We start from the raw sequence: 20,913 nt of genomic DNA on the forward strand, positions 1-20,913 counted from the left end.
AATTAGAGAGCGAATATTGAATGAATAGTGTGTGAGGTTAGACTTCTCTGTCACTGTACAAGGCAGATGTGTCTTTGGCTTCATGGTCAAGGTATTTGGCTTCATGGGTAAGTCTAAACAGAGAAGAGTAGATATTTGGTTGTTCTATGTAACATTTGAGGAGTTATGTGAAATAGAACAAATGAAAACCAAAGAAAAGAATGGGAAGAGAATATTGAAAAGTCTGTCCCAATAATTTTTCCTAGGAAAGTACATACAAAACGAATGGATCTGGACTGCTGTCACAGAACATAGGGTCTTCCTGCTAGAGGAAAAGTACATGCTGGCTTTCTCTAGCTCTTCCTGGTGCCTGGGTTAACAGGTTATTATTAAAAATGCAACTTAATAACACAGTTATTACCTAGGTTGCAAATAGAGCGCTGCCTCTGTACCCGGCAAAGACCTGTAACTCTGCTAGCCTAAGATGGGTCTTACTATCTGTCCCTGCGCTGAAGAGGGCCTTGCAGCAGCCCCTGACGTGATGCGCAAACGTTCTGTTCATAGATTTGATCAGCTCCTCAAAGGGAGCCATGATCCAAAAGATCAGGAGGAACTACTCTAAGGGTTGAGAGAACTGGACTCATTTGCCTCCAACCCGAGGCAGGCATGCGGTGGGGGAAGAGTCCTGGGCTGCTGAAGGTTACAGAAGCCTGAGTCACGTGAACCTCTGCATCGGCAGCCCCCACTGGCCCGTGGGGCTGGAGCCAGGAGGGGGTTCCTGCTTCTCAGGGCTCCCAGCCTCACAGGTGAGAGTCCACAGGTTTAACACAGGGAGCCCAGCCCCAGAGCATACTCTGACGAATACCACTCTGATGAATGGTGGTATTCATTCTGATGCTCTGATGAATGCCATGAAGAGAGAAAATGAAAAACAGAATGACAGAAATTAGTATGTTTTATAATAATTTTACAGAAACGAACACCCAACTGGCATCACTCAATGCACTTTCCACACTTACTGTCACCAAATTTATGTTAAATAGTAAGACAAAGATCTTTAAATTATTCTCTAGATGGACTATGCTTTAAAAAACCAAGGGGTAAGCAAAGTTAAAAGCATGTTTTCAAAATAAAGGAACACATTTCAGTTTTTAGCACATGTTATAAAGCATTTGAAATTTTTTCCTTTTGAACATTCTTTCCCTATGCCCCCAATACATAGATATTCTAAAGTCTCTATCACTAGCAAGCACTCTTTCTTGGGGGAACTGAATCAAATTCAGGTTGCACTGATCAACTGTTGCTAAGATAACAACATATTTCCAGTGGCTCTGTTAGGATGACTGGACACAAGCAAGCAGTTCACACCACTGATGGAAATCTTCCCTCTCCCATTCATTCCAAAGTACAACCTCACACTGCTTTATCCTCCTTCAAAAGACTTTTCAACACCTGACACATAAACACATTCATCACCATTACACCTCCTCCGCAACAAAATAAGAATCCCACGAGAGCATGATTTTGCAAATCCCTCTGGCATCATAGACATACATATAAGAACACCAATGGTGACAGTGACTGCAGAATTTGGGGTTTTCCTTCAAGAAAACAGAGGGATAACTGCCTCTCTTGCAGAAAACCAGGAGACAGGGATTTTGGTTGTAACTTTCTGATTCACTATTCTAGAAATGTTCCAAAAACAGGTCTCACCCTTCTAATAAGAAATTAAGCACAAGAAATTCTTAGAGCAGAAATGGCTTCTATTGAGAATGCGGAGTAGGTTTGCTTATCTCTGCCCACCCTTTCCCATCTGTTTCCTTCTGATGGCAGAAACTTAAATCTGCCTTCACGTTAAGAGAAAGACATTATCTTTTTAGATGAGAGAGAGAATAGTCAACTGAAACTTAAAAAAAAACTGAAACAAACTTTATGCAGTTTTCACAATACTACAGGGAGTTCAAACTAGTCTCTATTCAAATATCGTATCATATTACCTGACCACCTCTCTCAAACACCTGCCCTCCCCTCCCCACTTTCTATCCTCACACTGCTTTCTCTTCAAAAAACTTTTCAACAACTGATCCATATCTACCTATATATACACACAGAAAAAATACAGGTTTATTGTCATCATAATTGTGTCTCCTCCCCAATAAAATATAAGTTCCATGAGAGCAAGTCCTTATAAAAAAGATTTATTGAGGTATGGTTGACATAAATTATAAATATATCTTAAGATAAGGCTATACAAAAAAGTATACAATTTCATGTTTTGACATATGTATACACCCATGCAATAAAGATGATGAACTCACCCATCACTTACAGATGTTTTCTCATAACCCTGTATAATCCCCTCCGCTCTTCTAATCACCTGCAGGCAACAGCTGATCTGCTTTCTGTCACGAACAATTTGCTTATATCTTCTCGATTTTTATGTATTTGGAATCGAATAGTATGTATTCTTCATCTGGTTGTTTTCACTTAGCATGGTTATTTTGACACTCATCCACGTCACTGCATGTATTGACAGCTCATCCATTTTACTGCTGGGTAATTTTTGTTGTTGTTCAGTCGCTCAGTCATGTCCTACTCCTTGCCCCCCATGGACTGCAGCACACCAGGCTTCCCTGTCCTTCACAATATTCTGGAGTCTGCTCAAACTAAGGTCCATTGAGTCGATGATGCCATCCAACCATCTCATTCTCTGTCGCCCCCTTCTCCTCCTGCCCTCAATCTTTCCTAGCATTAGGGTCTTTTCCAGTGAGTCAGTTCTTCACATTAAGTAGCCAAAGTATTGGAGCTTCAGCTTTAGCATTAGTCCTTCCAATGAATATTCAGGATTGGTTTCCTTTAGAAGTGACTGGTTTGATCTCCTTGCTGTCCAAGCGACTCTCAAGTCTTCTCCAGCACCACAGTTCGAAGGCATCAATTCCTTGGCACTCACCATTCCTTATACTCCCAACTCTCATATCCATACACGACTACTGGAAAAACCATAGCTTTGACTAGACAGACCTTTGTTGGCAAAGTAACGGCTCTGCTTTTTAACATGCTGTCTAGGTAGGTCACTGTTTTTCTTTCAAGGAGCAAGCGTCTTTTAATTTCATGGCTGCAGTCACCATCCGCAGTGATTTTGGGATCCTAAGAAAATAAAATCTGTCCCTGTTTCCATTTCTCCCCCATCTATTTGCCATGAAGTGATGGGACTGAATGCCATGATCTTCATTTTGTGAATGTTGAGTTTCAAGCCAGCTTTTTCACCTTCTAAAGAGACTCTTTAGCTCCTCTTTGCTTTCTGCCATTAGAGTGGTATCAACTGCGTATATGAAGTTACTGATATTTTTCCCAGCAATCTTGATTCCAGCTTGTGATTCATCCAGCCCAGCATTTCACATGATGTACTCTGCATATAAGTTAAACAAGCAGGGTGACAATATACAGCCTTGACGTACTCCTTTCCCAATTTGGAACCAGTCTGTTGTTCCATATCTGGTTCTAACTGTTGCTTTCTGACCTGCATACAGGTTTCTCAGGAGGCAGGTAAGATGGTCTTGTATTCCCATCTCTTGAAGAATTTTCCACAGTTTGTTGTGATCTACACAGTCAAAGGCTTTAGGGTAGTCAATGAAGCAGAAACAGATGTTTTTCTGGAATTTGCTTATTTTTTCTATCCAGTAGATGTTGGCAATTTGATCTCTGGTTCCTCTGTCTTTTCTAAATCTAGCGTATAAGGCCTCCTCAGACAATCATTTTGCCTTGCTGCATTTCTTTTTCTTGGGGATGGGTTCGGTCACCACCTCCTGTATAATGTTACAAACCTCCATCCATAGTTCTTCAGGCACACTATCAGATCTAATCCCTTGAATCTAGAATGGCCTAGTGGTTTTCCCTACTTTCTTCAATTTAAATCTGAATTTTGCAATAAGGAATTCATGATCTTGAGCCACAATCAACTCCTAGTCTTATTTTTGCCGACTTAAAGGTGACATAGATTATGGAACTTTAATTGCCATTTTAATTAAATAAATGCTGTGGTTATCTCATACACCATTCTGTAATGACACACATGGATCAAAAGTACTGGGAACACAGACTCTGACAGTAAAAACTATCAACTGTTGAATGTTTAGATTTGCCATAGGCACTAATCTGGTGCTACTGCTCCACCTCTTTAAAATAACTCGAGAGAGTAACTAAAATTAGGCAAGGATTCGGATTTATTTAATCTCTAATTCTTCTGAAAAACTGGTTTCATGGTTTGTGAGTGTGTGTATATGCATGTCTGTGTATTCCAATATATACAGGTATTGGAAAAATGGGAATATGGAAAGAGGATTTATTTCAGACAAAACTAACAAGATTTAATTATATTATCTGCCAAGCTTTCCCATGCCAATTATCCTTACAGATGACCAGAAACTCAAGAACTATTTTTCATTTTTGCAAAATTACTAAACAATAGTAATTCATGTTCATAATGTTCACTTTGATCTCATAAAATAATGCACCAAGGGATCCAAGGTATATATCACACTAATATACAATTATTATATCATGAATTGACCCCAACAAAATGACTATTTTAGCTATAACACACATTAAATATTTAATTAATACACCTGGAACTTAGAAGGGCTTTTGACTGTAGATCTGTGGATACGTGATACTGTTTCACAAGTATCCACAGGTGCAAGGCATATTTGAAGATTTCAGCAATACTTGGAAAAGAGCTGCTTATAAAGGTAAAAGTGTTCTCATTAGTGAAATGAAAAGGGACTTACTGGATGCTCCTGTGATAGTGATGGCAGGCAAATTGCATGCATTATAAATTCAGGGTTCACTGAGAACCTGCTGAAACAATGTATTCTTTATCCCTCCTCTAAGAGATATCATAGGTATTGTCTGGCAGCAGCAGTGTGGCAGCCACTCATTACTATTTCTGATTAGAAATGTTCAAGAACATGGGCAAAAGTTAAATGAGTATGTAAATTGGGGAGAAATTTTATATATATAGGCAATTTTCAACTTATAAACCAGCCTATATGTACACTGGAGAAAACCTAAGACTTATTTCAACAGACAGAAAACAAAAGCAAATTTAAAAATCTTATATGATGTGGCTCCCAGGCAGTAATATTAAAGTCTTTTAAACCTAAAATACAGGAAAGCAATGTTAATAAGGCTACCAACCATTAATCATAATACGTTCATAGAAAAATTCATTTATATTTCTATGAGGATGACCAAGAACCTAGCTCCTTTGCTCAAGTTCCTGTAATGACAACCACCCTCTCTCATTATCACACCAGATCAACTCCCTAGAAAAGAGGCAGTGATAAGAGAACTCCTAGGTTGATGGGGACGAAGTTTTGGTGAGAAATGAAGAAAGATAAGTAGCAGATTTAAAAGCTGAGGATGCAAAGATATAGTCTTTAACTTGCCGAAGAGAGGCAGAGAGGGCAGCATCTATGAGAGAGGCCACAGGTGAACACATACTTGTCTTTCCTAAGTTATATATCCAAGCTTCCCCTTGTAGATGTACACTAGCAGTTGAACAGCAGAATGGTAAAATTAAAAGAAATAAGAAGAAGCAGTACCACCTATCCTGGGAAGCTTTTAGTTAAACAGAACTTTAACTGATCTGAATGACTCCACAGGCATATTTTGGAGATATTACTGACTCTGGAAAGACCACCGCGATAAAGCTGAAAGAACAGTAAGCAGAGTCACGAGAACTTTTTGGTTTCCCAGGGCATATAAAAGTTGTGTTTTCACTGTACTGTAGTCTATAATGTGTGCAATAGTATTATGTCTAAATAACATTGCTAAAAAAATATTAAGTATCATCTAATCTTCAGCGAGTTCTAATCTTTTTGCTGGTAGAGGCTTTTGTGTCCATGCAGACTTATGTCTGCTGCTGACTGATCAGTGTGGTGGTTGCTGAAGGGTGGGGTGGCAATTTCTTAAAACAACTATGAAGTTTGCTGCATCAATTGACTCTTCTTTTCACAAGTGATTTCTCTGTAGCACGCAATGCTGTTTGACAGTATTTTACCCACAGTAGATTTTCTTTCAAAATTGGAAACAATCCTCTCAAATCTTACTGCTGCTTTATCAATCACGTTTATGCAACATTCTAAACACTATGTTTTCATTTCAACAATCTTCATAGGATCTTTCTGAGATAGAGTAAACTCCATCTGAAGAAACGACTTTCTTTGTTCATCCACAAGAAGTAACTTCACGAGTTCAAGTTTTAAAATGAGGTTACAGCAATTCAGTCCTATCTTCAGGTTCCACTTTTAATTCTAGGTTTCTTTCTATTTTCACCACATCTGCAGTTACTTCTTCTATGGAAGTCTGGAACTTCTCAAAGTCATCCATGAAGGCTGGAATTAACTTCTTCCAAACTCCTATTAATGATGAACTTTTAACTTCTTCATGATATGTCGTTAATAGCATCTAGAATGGCGAATCTTTTCCAGAAGGATTTCAACTTATCTTGCCCACATCCAACAGAGAAATCTGTACAGCAGCTGCAGCCTTAAAAAAAATGAAATTAACTAGTAAGACTTGAAAATTGAAATGATTCCTTAATTCAAGTGCTTCACAATGGATGTGCCTTCAGTTCAGTCACTCAGTTGTGTCCGACTCTTCACAACCCCATGGACTGCAGCACACCAGGCCTCCCTGTCCATCACCAACTCCCAGAGTTTACTCAAACTCATGTCCATTGAGTCGGTGATGCCATCCAACCATCTCATCCTCCGTCGTCCCCTTCTCCTCCTGTCTTCAATCTTTCCCAGCATCAGGGTCTTTTCCAATGAGTCAGTTCTTCGCATCAGGTGGCCAAAGTATTGGGAGTTTCAGCCTCAGCATCAGTCCTTCCAATGAATATTCAGGACTGATTCCCTTTAGGAAAGACTGGTTGTATCTCCTTGCTGTCCAAGGGACTCTCAAGAATCTTCTCCAACACCACAGTTCAAAAGCATCAATTCTTTGGTGCTCAACTTTCTTTATAGTCCAACTCACATCTATACACGACTCCCAGAAAAACCATAGCTTTGACTAGACGGACCTTTGTTGGCAAAATTATGCCTCTGCTTTTTAATATGCTGTCTAGTTTGGTCATAATTTGTCTTCCAAGGAGCAAGCATCTTTTAATTTCATGGCTGCAGTTATCATCATGATTTTGGAGCATCCCAAATTAAAGTCTGTCACTGTTTCCATTGTTTCCCCATCTAATTGCCATGAAGTGATGGAACCAGATTCCATGATCTTAGTTTTTTAAATGTCGAGTTTTAAGCCAACTTTTTCACTCTCCTCTTTCCCTTTCATCAAGAGATTCTTTAGTTCTTCTTCGCTTTCTGCCATAAGTGTTGTGTCATGTGCATATCTGAGGTTACTGATATTTCTCCTGGCAATCTTGATTTCAGCTTTTGCTTCATCCAGTCCAGTATTTAAAAGCAAAAAGATAGGACACTGAAAGATGAACTCCCCAGGTCAGTAGGTGCCCAATATGCTACTGGAGATCAGTGGAGAAATAACTCCAGAAAGAATGAAGAGATGGAGCCAAAGCAAAAACAATACCCAGTTGTGGATGTAACTGGTGATAGAAGTAAAGTCTGATGCTGTAAAGAGCAATACTGCATAAGAACCTGGAATGTTAGGTCCATGAATCAAGGCAAATTGAAGTGGTCAAACAGGAGATGGCAAGAGTAAACATCGACATATTAGGGATCAGCAAACTAAAACAGACTGGAATGGATGTGTTTTAGCAGGCAGGAAAATATTAACCTTGCTGTGTGTTCCCACTAGATGACTAGGTGCATGGTAATGAGCAGTAGTAACATTTTGAAAGGAATCTTTTTATCTGAGCAGTAGGTCTCAACAGTGGGCTTAGAATATTCAGTAAACTATGTTGTGAACAGATGTGCTGTCATCCAGGCTTTGCTGCTTCATTCTTAAAGCATAGGCAGAGTAGACTTAGTATAATTCTTAAGAGCCTTAGGATGTTTGGAATGATAAAAATGAACACTGGCTTCAATTTAAAGTCACCAGCTGCACTGTACATGCGTGCTCAGTCGCTCAATTGTGTCTGCCTCTTTGTGACCCCATGGACTACAGCCCATCTAGCTCCTCTGTCCATGGGATTCTCCAGCCAAGAATACTGGAGTGGGTTACCAATTTCCTCTTCCAGGGGATCTTCTTGGCCCAGGGATCGAACCCACCACTCCTGTGTCTCCTGCCCTGGCAGGCAGATTTTTTACCACCGACTCACCTGGGAAGCCCCACCAGCTGCATTAGCCCCTGACTCAAAAGAGTCAGTCTGTCCTTTGAAGCTTTGAAGCCAGGCACTGACTTCTCCTCTCTAGCTATGGAAGTCCTAGATGGCATCTTCTTCCAAAAGAAGGCTGTTTTAACTTCATTGAAAATCTGTTGGTTTACTATAGCCACCTTTATTAATTATCTTAGCTGGATAATTTGCTGCAGCTTCTTATATAGTACTTGCTCTTTCACTTTGAATTTTTATGCTATGTATGGAGACAGTTTCTTTCCTTAAACCTTGTGAAGCAACATCCAGTTTCAAGATTTTCTTCAGAACCTTCCTTACCTCTCTTGGCCTTCAAAGAATGCAAGTGTCAGGGCATGGCGCCAGATTAGGCTGTGGCCTATGGGAATGCTGTGGCTGCTTTGATCTTCTATCCAGACAATTCAAACTTTCTCTACATTAGCAATAATGCTGTTTTGCATTCTTATCATTTGTGTGTTCACTGGAGTAGTAGTTTAAATTTTCTTCAAGAACTTTTCCTTTGCATTCACAACTTGGCTAACTGGAGAAGCAGCCTCGTTTTGGGCTTTTCTTGGCTTGCAACATACCTTCTTCACTAAGCTTAATCATTTCTAGCTTTTGATTTAAACTAGGAGACATACAATTCTTTCTTTCCCTTGAACACTGGGAGGCCACTGGAGGGTTATCAATCAGCCTTCTTTCAATAATGTTGTGTCTCAGGGAATAAGGAGACCCGAGAAGAGGGAGAAAAGCGATGGAATGCCCAGTCTGTGATGCAGTCAGAACACACACAACATCTACTGCGCATCTATTAAGTGTGGCTCATGGAGCCTCCAAACAATTAAAGTAGTAATGTTAAAGATCACTGACCACAGATCACCATAATAAATACAATAATCAAAGAGTCTGAAATATTTTAAGAATTATCAAAATGTGATAGATACATGAGGTGAGTAAATGTTTTTGGAAAAGTGGCATTGATAGACTTGATAGGCACAGGGTTGCCACAAACCTTCACAAACATGCATTCCCTGTGAAGAACTATAAAGTGAAGTGCAATAAAACAAGATCTGCATGTATTCCTTAAGAAGGACAAAGAAATATGTTTGGAGGATCACTTATTAATGAATTTTAACTGAACTATAAAACATGCACTGAAAAACCAAAAATGAAATTTTTGGCCAACCCAACAGAGTAAAGAAAGGATAATGTCCATGTACAAAGCTAGTGGAAAGATTAAAAGACAAAAGGGGTAAAGCCATCTTTATCCACCATAAGCAGTTAATAGATATATACAACATTTAGATGTAAAATATGGTATCAAAAACAGTAACCATGAGGGGAGGAGAGTACGAAGGCAGGATTATTAAAGTACATTTGAAAGTCAGAGATCAGCAACTTAAAACAATTATATATCTATATATATGGTAGTAATCTCCTGATAACCACAAACAATCTGTAAGAGATACACACACAAAAAATAAATCCAGACCTAACACTAAATATAGTATCAAACCATGAGAACAAAACAAGAAGGGGGAGAAAAAAGGACCTACACAAACACCCCCAAAACAATTTTAAAAAATAGCAAAAAGAATATACTTATTGATAATTATCTTAAATGTAAATAAACTAAGTGCTCAATTCAAAAGACAGAGAGTGGCTGAACAGATACAAAAACAAGACACACATATATATATGCAGCCTACAGAGACTCACTTCAGATGTAACGACACGGACAGAAAATGAGGGGACTGGAAAAGGTATTGCATGAACATGAGAATCAACAGAAAGCTGGAGTACAAATACTTAGACAAAACAGACTTTAAAGACGAATGCCAGAGACAAAGGATATTACACAACGATCAAGGAATCAACCCAGGAAGATACAGTAATTGTAAATATATATGTATGCACCCAATATAGGAGGCCCTCAATAGATATATAGCAAAAGTTGCTCAATCATGTCCAACTCTTTGTGACCCCATGGACTATACTGGAGTGGGTAGCCTTCCCTTCTCCAGGGGACCTTTCCAACCCAGGGTTCGAACCCAGGTCTCATGCACTGCAGGCAGATTCTTTACCAGCTGAGCCACAAGGGAAGCCCAGGAACACTGGGGTGGGTAGCCTATCTGTTCTCCAGCAGATCTTCCTGACCCACGAATCGAACCGGGGTCCCCTGCACTGCAGGCAGATTCTTTACCAACTGAGCTATCAGGGAAGCCCAATATGTGAGGCAAATATTAATGGATATAGAAGTAGAAATTGCCAGGAACACAGTAATAGAGGTAGACTTTAACATACCACTTACATCAATGGACAGATCATCCAGACAGAAAATCAGTACGGCTTAAAATGATGCATTAGACCAGATGGACTTATTCATTTATATATGCATGTATGTATATGTACATAAATAAGTTCATCTGGTCTAATAAGTGATTACACATAATAATAATTCCTATGTAGTTACATAAAATAATATACATTATTATATAATAACTAAATTTAACCCTAAATATTTTCTTCTTTATGACGCTATTTAATGTGGAATTTTCTTAAATTGATTTTCATATGCTTTTATCTAACATATAGAAATATATTTTGTGTGTGATTTTATCAGCTTTAAGAGTTTTTTTGGTGTTTGTGTGTATTTCTTAGTGTTTTCTACATATAAGATCATGTCATCTGTTAATAGAAGTAGTTTTACTACTTCCTTTTCCATTTGATTGCATTTTATTGCCTGTTGTTTCTAAATACTCTTGACAACAATTTCTAGTATTATGTTGAAAAGAAGAGCATCTTTTTGTTGATATGTTGATATGTGGAAAGTAGGCATCCTTGTCTTCTTCCTTATCTTTGGGGGAAAGCTTTCAGACTTTCATCATTTGAGTATGTAACCTGTGGGTTCACAAACGGTTTATATTATGATGAGGAAGTCTCTTTCTATTTCTAGTTTTCTAAGTATAATTTTGTTTGTTTTGGTTCTTTTACCATGAAAGGGGTGTTGAACTTTGTCAAGTTTTTTCTGTACCAATGGAGATCACATTTTTTTTTCTTTATTCTATTAAAGTAGGGTATTACATTGACTGATTTTAGTATGTTGAATTTTTGCATTCCTGGAATAAAACTCACTTCATCAGGATGTATAATCCCTTTAATATGCCACTGGCTGGTTTGCTAGTACTTTCGTGGGAATTAACTGGGGATGCTGCTGTGTAGTTTTGTTCACGTGTGTCTGCATAACTCTGGAATCAGGGTAATGCTGTCCTAACAGAGTCAGCAAGCATTCACTACTCTTCAGTTTCTTTGAAGAATCTGAGAAGGGGTGGCATCATTTCTCCTTTCAATGTTTGAATAATTCTCTAGTGAAGCCATCTGATCTTGAGTGGGCTTTTCTTTATTGGAGTTCTCGGTTTACTTTATCCCTATCAGTCCTGTTTAAGGCTATTCAAATTTTCTACTGCTACTTGGGGGGCTTCCCATGTAGCTCAGCTGGTAAAGAATATGCCTGCAATGCAGGAGACCCAGGGTCGATCCCTGGGTTGGGAAGATCCCCTGGAGAACGGCGTGGCAACCCACTTCAGTACTCTGGCCTGGAGAATCTGATGGTCAGAGCAGAGGAGCCCAGTGGGCTGAGGTCCATGGAGTCGCAGGGTTGAACATGACTGAGTGACTAACGCACACACTTCTACTTGAGTCATTTTGGCAGTTTGTGTGTTTCTAGGAATTGTTCCACTACATACAGGTTTATCCACTTTATTAGTATATAGCTGTTCACACTGTCCTCTGAATCCTTTTTATTTCTGTAAAATCAATATTAATGTTTTTCACCTGTGATTTTAATATTTTTTCTCATTTTCTTAGCCAATCTAGTTAAAAATTTGTCAATTATGATCTTCTCAATCAACTATTTTTGGTTTTATTGACTTTCTCTATTTTATATTTTCTATTTCATGTACAGCCACTCTAATCTTTATGCAAAAAGCTTGCTAACCTAGATGAGGTGATCAAAGAAGCTGCAACACTTAAAGAAGTTATAACAGTCTTAAAACTGGGTGCACCTAAGAACAGAACTGCAAGTTTAAAGCAAAAGTGATAGAACTGAAAGAGAATTAGTCAACACCACAATTATAGTTCAGGATTTTACTCATCCTCTCTTATTAACTGATAAAAGCAAGCAGTCAAACAATCAGTAAGGATGTAGAACACTTAAAACTATTAACCCACTTGATCTAATTGACATTTATAGAACACTGTATATAACAAGGAAAGAAACACATTTTTTCAATGTATATGATTTACTCATCAACATAAATCATATTTTTTCATAAAATAAACCTAAAAAATTTAAAGTATTTAAAATTATAAAAGTATGTTCCTTAACAACAGAATTAGACTAGAAACCTAAACAGAAAAATAGTTAACAAATCTCCAAATATTGTAAATCAAACAATGTACTTCAATAATCTATAGAGTAAAAGAAGATATCATAAGGAAAATTAAAAAGCATCTTGAAATAAAAATTAAATCATAATATGACCAAAAAAACTTACATGATGCGGCTATAGCAATGCTTAGAAGTAGTAAAAATACAGCACTACAGTATTAAGTTTTCAATGTAACTGGATAAAAGGAAGAGCTACTTTATAAAACAAGGTGAAATGAATAGAAAAATAAAGCAAATAATCCATCAACTCAGTGTCAATGAGTTCAATAATTAGATAAAGTATTAAAATTCCTTGAAACACATATAAACTACAAAATCTTTTTGGAAAGAAACAGATAATTAGAAATGCTGAACATACACCGAATAAATTGAATTTCTTTAGTCTAGGCTCAGATGACTTCACAGGACATTCTATTAACACTGAATGAGAAAATATAGTAACTCTATGCAAAATTTTCCATAAAATAAAAAAGGGAACACCATTTATTTTCAGTGTCTAGCATTATTATCCTGATTCTAAAACCAGATAGTACATGAAATGTATAGCCCAATGCTCCCTATGAATATCAACGCAAAATCCTAAAATAAAAATACTAACAAAAATCTAGCAATATATAAAAAAGATAATATGCCATGATTGTTTAGAAGTTTATTCTAGGCATGCAATATAGGTGTAATATTATTAATATTATTAATATCTATATTAATAAACTAAAGTAAAAACATTACACAATTATCTCTATGAATGCAGAAAAATGTATTTGACAAAATCCAGCATCTGTTCATAACAAAAGTGCTCAGGAAATAAACAGCAGATAATTTTAACCTGAGAGATAGCAAGCATAAAAAAACCTATAGCTAATATCATAATCAGAAGGGGAAATGCAAATACTATCTCCCCCAAATTAGTAATAATTAAATGTCTATTCTCACCATCTCTATACAACATTGTTCCAGCAATCTTAGTCAATGCAAGGAGGCAAGAAAAAAAGAGATAAAAGGCATACAAGTTGGAAACAGATGACACAATCATCTATATTATATAGATTATCACCTTAAAAAAAATGGCACTAAAACTAGTAAGTATGTTCAAATCTGGTAAACTAGTGAGATACACGTAACACCTCCACTAAAGGCCTATTTACTTCAATTGCCTCAATTTCTTTTACTCAGCACATAATGTCTGACTTTCAACAAAAAAATTACAAGACATACTAAGGGGATAAAAATGTATATTTTCAAGATACAAAGCAAGCCTCAGATATGACAGAGAGAGAGAGATGTTGGAATTAAGAGACCAGGAATTTGAAGCAGCTATGATTATTATACTAAAGACTTTAGTAGAAAAAGTGAACTACGAGCAAGAATAGGTGAGTAATATAAGTAGATAAACGGAATCTCTAAGAAAGCATCAAAGGAAATGCTAGCAATCAAAAATACCACCACAGAATGCCTTTGTTTTTGATAGGTTCACCAATAGTCAGAACACAGTCAAGGAAATAATTGGTGAGCTTGAAGAAATGTTAATAGAAACTTTCAAAACTGAAATACAAAGAGAAACAAGAATAAAAAAGAACAGAATATCCAAGCATTCTGAGACAACTATAAAAGATGTAATGTACATGTAATAGGATTAAGAGAAGAGGAGGGACAGACAGGCGCATAAGAAATACTTGAAGCAAGAACAGTATTCCAAAATTAGTGCCAGGCACCATACTACAGATCATTTGGTCTTACATTTAGGTCTCTAATACATTTCTAGTTTATTTTTGTGTATGGAGTTAGACAATGTTCTAATTTCACTCTTTTACATGTAACTGTCCGAGGAAGATGTACAAATGGCTAAAAAGCACATGAAAAGATGCTCAACATCGCTAATTATTAGAGAAATCTGACTCAAAACCACAATGAGGTATCACTTCACATTGATCAGAATGGCCATCATCAAAAGTCTACAAATAAATGCCAGAGAGGTTGTGGGTGGGGGGAAGGCACCCTCCCTCACTGTTGGCAGGGATGTAAAATGGTACAACCACTGTGCAGAACAGTATGGAGCTTTCTTGAAAAACCAAAAATAGAACTACATATGATTCCGCAATCCCACTTCTGGGCATATATCTGGGGAGAATCACAATTTAAAAAGGTACACGCACTCCACTTTTCATAGCATCACCATTTACAGTATCCAAGATATGGAAGCAACCTGAATGTCCACTGACAGATGAATGGACAAAAAAGATGTAGTATACATATATACAACAGAATATTGCTCAGACGTAAAATAACACCATTTGCAGCAACATAGATGGACCTAGAGATGATCACACTAAGTGAAATAAGCTAGACAGTGAAAGATAAATATCATATGTATCGCTTATATGAAAAACCTAAAAAAGATACAAATGAACTTATTTCCAAACAGAAAGAAGACACACAGGCATAGAAAACAAACTTAGTTACCAAAGGGGAGAAGCAGTAGGGAGAGAGAGAAATTATGAGGTTGGCATTAGCATACACACTGCTATATATAAACTAGATAACCAAGAAGGATCTACTGTATAGCACAGGGAAGTATACACCGTACCTTGTAATAATTTATAAGGGAAGAGAATCTGAATACAAAGAAAAATACACATATATGTACAACTGAATCGCTGTGCTATACACCTAACAGGATATTATAAATCAACTATACTTCAATTAAAAAAAAAACAGACTAATGTGATTTAGGACTGTATTAATTGTAGGTTAAAAAAAAAGTTAAGGTGAAACCATGGTAACACTTATCAAAAGAAAGCTGGAATAGCCATATTAATTTCAGACAGAACCGACTTCAGAGGATTGAAAGTTATCATACAAAAAGAAACATTACATAATGATAAAGGGGTTAGTCCTCCAGAAAGATATAACAATGCTTAATGTGTATGCATCTAATGAGAGAGTTTCGAAATACAATAGCCAAAAACTGATAGAACTGTAAGGAGAAATAGATTTAATTCACTATGATAGCTGGAGACTTTTAACATCCCTTTATCAGTAATTGACAGATTCAGAAGGCAGAAAATTAGTAAGGACTGAAAAGCACCATCAGCCAACTGGATCGAGTTGATATTTATAGACTACCTCCTCCAACAATAGCAGAATAAATATTCTACTTAAGCTCACAGAACATTTACCAAGAGAAACCATATTCCAGGTCATAAAACACATCTTAAATTTAAGAGAACAGAAATCATACAAAGGTATGCTCTCAGACCACAAAAAAATTAAACTATCAATCAGTAAGATAAATATATCTGGAAAAATTTCAAATAGAGATCAAATCAGAGAAGGCAATGGCAAACCACTCCAGTACTCTTGCCTGGAAAACCCCATGGACGGAGGAGCCTGGTAGGCTGCAGTTCATGGGGTCACTAAGAGTCAGACACGACTGAGCAACTTCACTTTCACTTTTCACTTTAATGCATTGGAGAAGGAAATGGCAACCCACGCTAGTGTTCTTGCCTGGAGATTCCCAGGGACAGAGGAGCCTGGTGGGCTGCTGTCTATGGGGTCGCACAGAGTCGGACACGACTGAAGCAACTTAGCAGCAGCAGAGATCAAATAATACAGTTCCAAACAACACATGGGTCAAATAAGACATTTCAAGAAAATTTTAAATATATTTTCAAGTAAACAAAAACAAATACAACTCATCAAAGTTTATGGGATGCAGTAAAAATAGTCTATATAGGAAAACTTACAGTGCTGAATCACACATTCAAAAAGAAAGCTCTATAAGCAATCATCTATGCTTCCAGTTTAGGAAGCCAGAAATAGAAGAGCAAATAAAATCTGAAATAATAAGGAAATAAATAAAAATGAGGGTAGAAATTCATAAATTTTAAAATTAAAAACTGATAGAGAAAATCACCAAGATCACAAGCTGGTTTTTTGAAAAGATCAAGAAAATCGATGAACCTCTGCCACATTAAACAGAAATTGTATTCTATCAGGCCTTCTGGCATTTATAATAGTGTTTTGTGTATACAAATTCTATTTGGTGCAAAAATTTTAATTTTTACATTGAAGATTATACTATTGCTCATTGTGCCAAAAATGACTTCTCACATTTAATGTTTATATGTTGCACTCTACTAAGCTCAAAATTACTACTGTCTGTTCACTTCTTGTGACATTTGACTGTTATACCTCTGTTTATCCTCTTACTTTATCCATTTTTCTGTGTAATTTTGTTTTAGGTGAGATTCTTATACAGAACATCCAGTTACATTTTGTTTTTAACCCACTTGAGGGTTCTAAAGCTCAAACCATTTGCATTTCATATCACAGCTAACATGGTTTTGACAGCTGTCTGTGTTCTTTTATATCCTCAGTGCAATGCCTCACAATCAACAGAAGAGAGTAATTTTAAAGTTAAACTGTCAGAACATTTGGTAGATATTTGTGGCTCATTTTTCCCTGATCTGAAGTCTTAGACTGGACTACCATTTGAGTAGGATAAGGAGAACATCAACGTGAAGCTACCGAGATGCATCTGTTTAGCCTCTTTCTTTTCTCTGGTGAGTGTTCATGTTGTACTTGTCTAACCTTGCTTTACTTAAGAAAACAACAACAATCACTAACAGTGGCATAACTGCCATCAATCACCAAATTTTTCATGCTGAATTTTTCAATCAGAAAATAGTAAGTCATGATTCAGTCATGAAAAGTGCCAGTGTAACTTTAATACTATTCAAAGAAAAAGATACCCGATGGGAGCATGGATCTCCATAAAGCAATGGAGAATGCTACTAGTAGTAAATAAAAAGCATTTTTAGCACATTAAAATATAATTCTCTAAAGCTAAACAGAATTATGATATATTCTGATGGTATATAACATGTGAAAGTAGAATATATGAAAATGAAGAATGGAAGGGGAAACAGGAATATGCTATTCAAAGTGATATGGTTATAATATTAATTGAAGGCACAGTGTGGTAAGTGAAACACACATACAGAAAACTCTGAAACAACCTCAAGACAAAAAACAAAGGAGAATAGCTAATGAGACAATAGCTAGGATAAAATCAAAACAAAAATATTCAAAAGAAGGCAGATAAAAAAGGAATAAAGTTGCAAGATGGCAGATTTAAACCCAACTATATTAACAATTGAATTAAATAAAAATGGGCTGCACATTCCATTAGAAGTCATATATTATCTAATGAATAAGGGAAAAGTCAAGGTATGGTGCAGTGATTAAGCCTGTGTGTTCCTTTCTCTTCCTACCATGGATATAGAGCCCCTGATGTTGTCTAGCTGTGCTAAAAAGTCTGGCTAGTGCCAGCTGTCTCCATAATCCACCCTTTGCCTCCCCCAAACCTGCTAAGACTTGGAGAAGCCAAAAGGTGGAGTAGAAAAAGATTACTGGATGACAAGCAGTAAAAATTACAAGAGCTAAATGAACTATTCAAACCTGTAGTTGCTGCTCAAAAACTAAGTAAAGGTACAGATGGTGAATCTGTGGTACATGCACGGGCAGAACACTAAAGGAGGTAAGTATAAATTCTCTCATGACTTGACTGCAGTGAGAAAATGTGACGCAAGCAGTGAAGAACTTGAAAAATATACTATAGATAATTAGGATGAGAAAAAACCACACACAGTGAGCAAGAAGAACAATAAGGCAGAAAAGAAAAACTCCAAAATTGAGGGTGTGCAAATACTTTCTTGAACTACTAGAAACAATAAACATGACTGGCTTTGGGTATGCCATGGAGGGGGAGATATCTGCATGCATCATGACACACTTCCTCCTGGATTTATACTGTGTTGTCTATCTTTTTTTAAAGAAAGAAGAGCATGAACAGAAAATGTCATTAAAAGATCTAGCAGAGTGTTCGGCCCTAGGTCCAAATACTGCCAAAATAACTCCAGAATCTTTCTTTATATGGAAGGAAAAGACAAGAAAAGATGGATAAACTTGAGCAAGAAATGGAAAGAAGGACTTCAAAACAGGGTAGGCACTAGTTTTCAGTGGTTGTAAAATGTATGAATTTCGTCCTGAGCTGATTGATGATAACAAGGAGGAAGCAGATAATACCTGTTACACCCAGGGAACAGGTAGAGATGAGGGAGATGATTCGGTGAGGGATGTATATGAGACAGGTATTACTGTAGCGACTCTTCAAAGATTGTAGCACATATACTTCAGAAAGAGATAAAAACAAGTTAAGCAAAACTTCCCTGGTGCCTCAGACAGTGAAGAATCTGCCTGTACTGCAGGAGACTCAAGGTTCAACCCTGGATGGGGAAGATGCCCTGGAGAAGGGAATGGTTACCCACTCCAGTATTCTTGCTTGGAGAATTCCATGGACAGAGGAGCCTAGCAGGCTACAGCCCATGGGTCACACAGGGTTGGATATGACTGAGCAACTAACACTTTCATTTTTCATCACCTAGGACTTTATTTAGATTTCACCAGTTTTCCCACTTAGGGCCCTTTTCTATTCCAAGATCCAATCTAGAACTCCATACTACATTTAGTCATGTCACCTCAGTCTCTTCAGTTTGTGAAAGTTCCACAGTCATTCTTTGCCTTTCATGAAGCTCTTACCTTTAAACCTATCTGACCAATTATTTTGAGGTATATATCTCTCCATGCAGGTTTCTTCAGGTTTTCTCATGATCATACTGAGGTTATTCATTTTGAAGAATACTACAAAAGTGATATAGCCTTCTCATGCTATCACAGCATGGGTTACAATGATTTTGCAGCATCTGCCAAGGGTTTTTTTTAAACTCTAAAATTACTCTTTTAATCTTTGTAAATATATATTTTGAGAGAGATATGTGGACATGCAAATATTCTGTTTCTTTACTTTTACCCACTAATTTTAGCATTCATTGGTGAACTGCATACAGCAATTTTTATTCTGAGGTTCTTAATGATAATTTTCTATTTCCTTGATTCCTTCTACATTTATTAATTGGAATTTACCTATAATGAAGATGGGTCTTTCCTGGTGGCTCAGGTGACAAAGAATCTGTCTGCAATATGGGAGACCTGGATTCAATCCCTGGGTCAGGAATATCCCCTGGAAAAGGGAATGGCAACCCACTCCGGTATTCTTGCCTGGAGAATCCCATGGATAGAGGAGCTTGGCAGGATATAGTCCATGAGGTCTCAAAGAGTCAAGACATGACTGAGCAACAATACTATTACTTCTTTAATGAAGACATGTCTCTTCTCAATATTTTATCTATTTGTTCAATCAAGAATTTCACAGAATAGACTAATGGACATGGATCTCATTCTTTGGGTCATATACAATATTTGTTTTGCTACTGAAATTGTTCTAGCTTTCACCACTGGAAATTACTTAAGGTTGGTTCCTGTGTTCTATTAATATGAACCTTTCTAACTAACTTCCTTGTTTTTTTTTTTTTACTTTCTGGCACCACAAAATTTCTTGGGCTCTTCTTTTACCTTCCCCATCCCAGCTGTGAGATCAACTACTTCTCCAAAAACTTTGATTCTTTTTACTGGAGAATGATATTTAGTAATGAATATTTCAGTGTTAGATGAGATTAATGTCATATTTAATGGTAAACAATGTTTTCTTTCCTTAGAAACAAAACCAGGATGTTAACTCTCATCATTTCTATTTTCCACATTGTAGAAAGGTCCTAGTCAATATAATAAAGGAAAAGAAATAAAATACATACAGATTGAAAATGAAGTAAAGCTTTTTATTTATATAAAATACGATCATCTATTTAGACCCTACATCATGTACAAAAAACCTACCAAAACTAATATTGTAGGATACAAGATCCACATACAAAAATCAATCTTATTTCTACTGGTAGCAAACAATATGAAAATAAAATTTTAAAGTAGCATTCACATCAGAAGACACGAAATACTTATGGATAAATGTAACAAAATATGAGTAAGAACTAAACATTGAAAATTATGAAACATTACTGAGAGCAATTAAAGAAGGCCTAAATAAATGAAGAGGTCAGCATTTTCAAATGCCAATCCTTCCCAGATTCTTCTATAAATTGAACACAGTCTCACAGTAAACTCCCAGCAGACTTTGTGTATAAAGTTGACAAACTGAGGATAAAACATATAGAAATTTACCTAGATAAATTCATATAAAACACCCTACCAGAGAATCTGAAAGACTGAA

At 36.8% G+C, this 20,913-nt stretch overlaps 1 protein-coding gene and 1 pseudogene across 7 annotated transcripts in view; one reads left to right on the forward strand and one right to left on the reverse strand.

Annotated features, from left to right (window-relative positions):
- Window positions 1-20,913, reverse strand: part of AKT3 (AKT serine/threonine kinase 3) — a 264,755-nt gene that overhangs the window by 12,935 nt on the left and 230,907 nt on the right. The window lies entirely within an intron of this gene.
- On the forward strand, window positions 83-20,364 carry LOC110144916 (zinc finger CCCH domain-containing protein 15 pseudogene; annotated as a pseudogene).

The sequence above is a fragment of the Odocoileus virginianus genome, chromosome 11 (assembly GCF_023699985.2).
Source record: "Odocoileus virginianus isolate 20LAN1187 ecotype Illinois chromosome 11, Ovbor_1.2, whole genome shotgun sequence".
In the NCBI taxonomy this organism is placed as follows: Eukaryota; Metazoa; Chordata; class Mammalia; order Artiodactyla; family Cervidae; genus Odocoileus; species Odocoileus virginianus.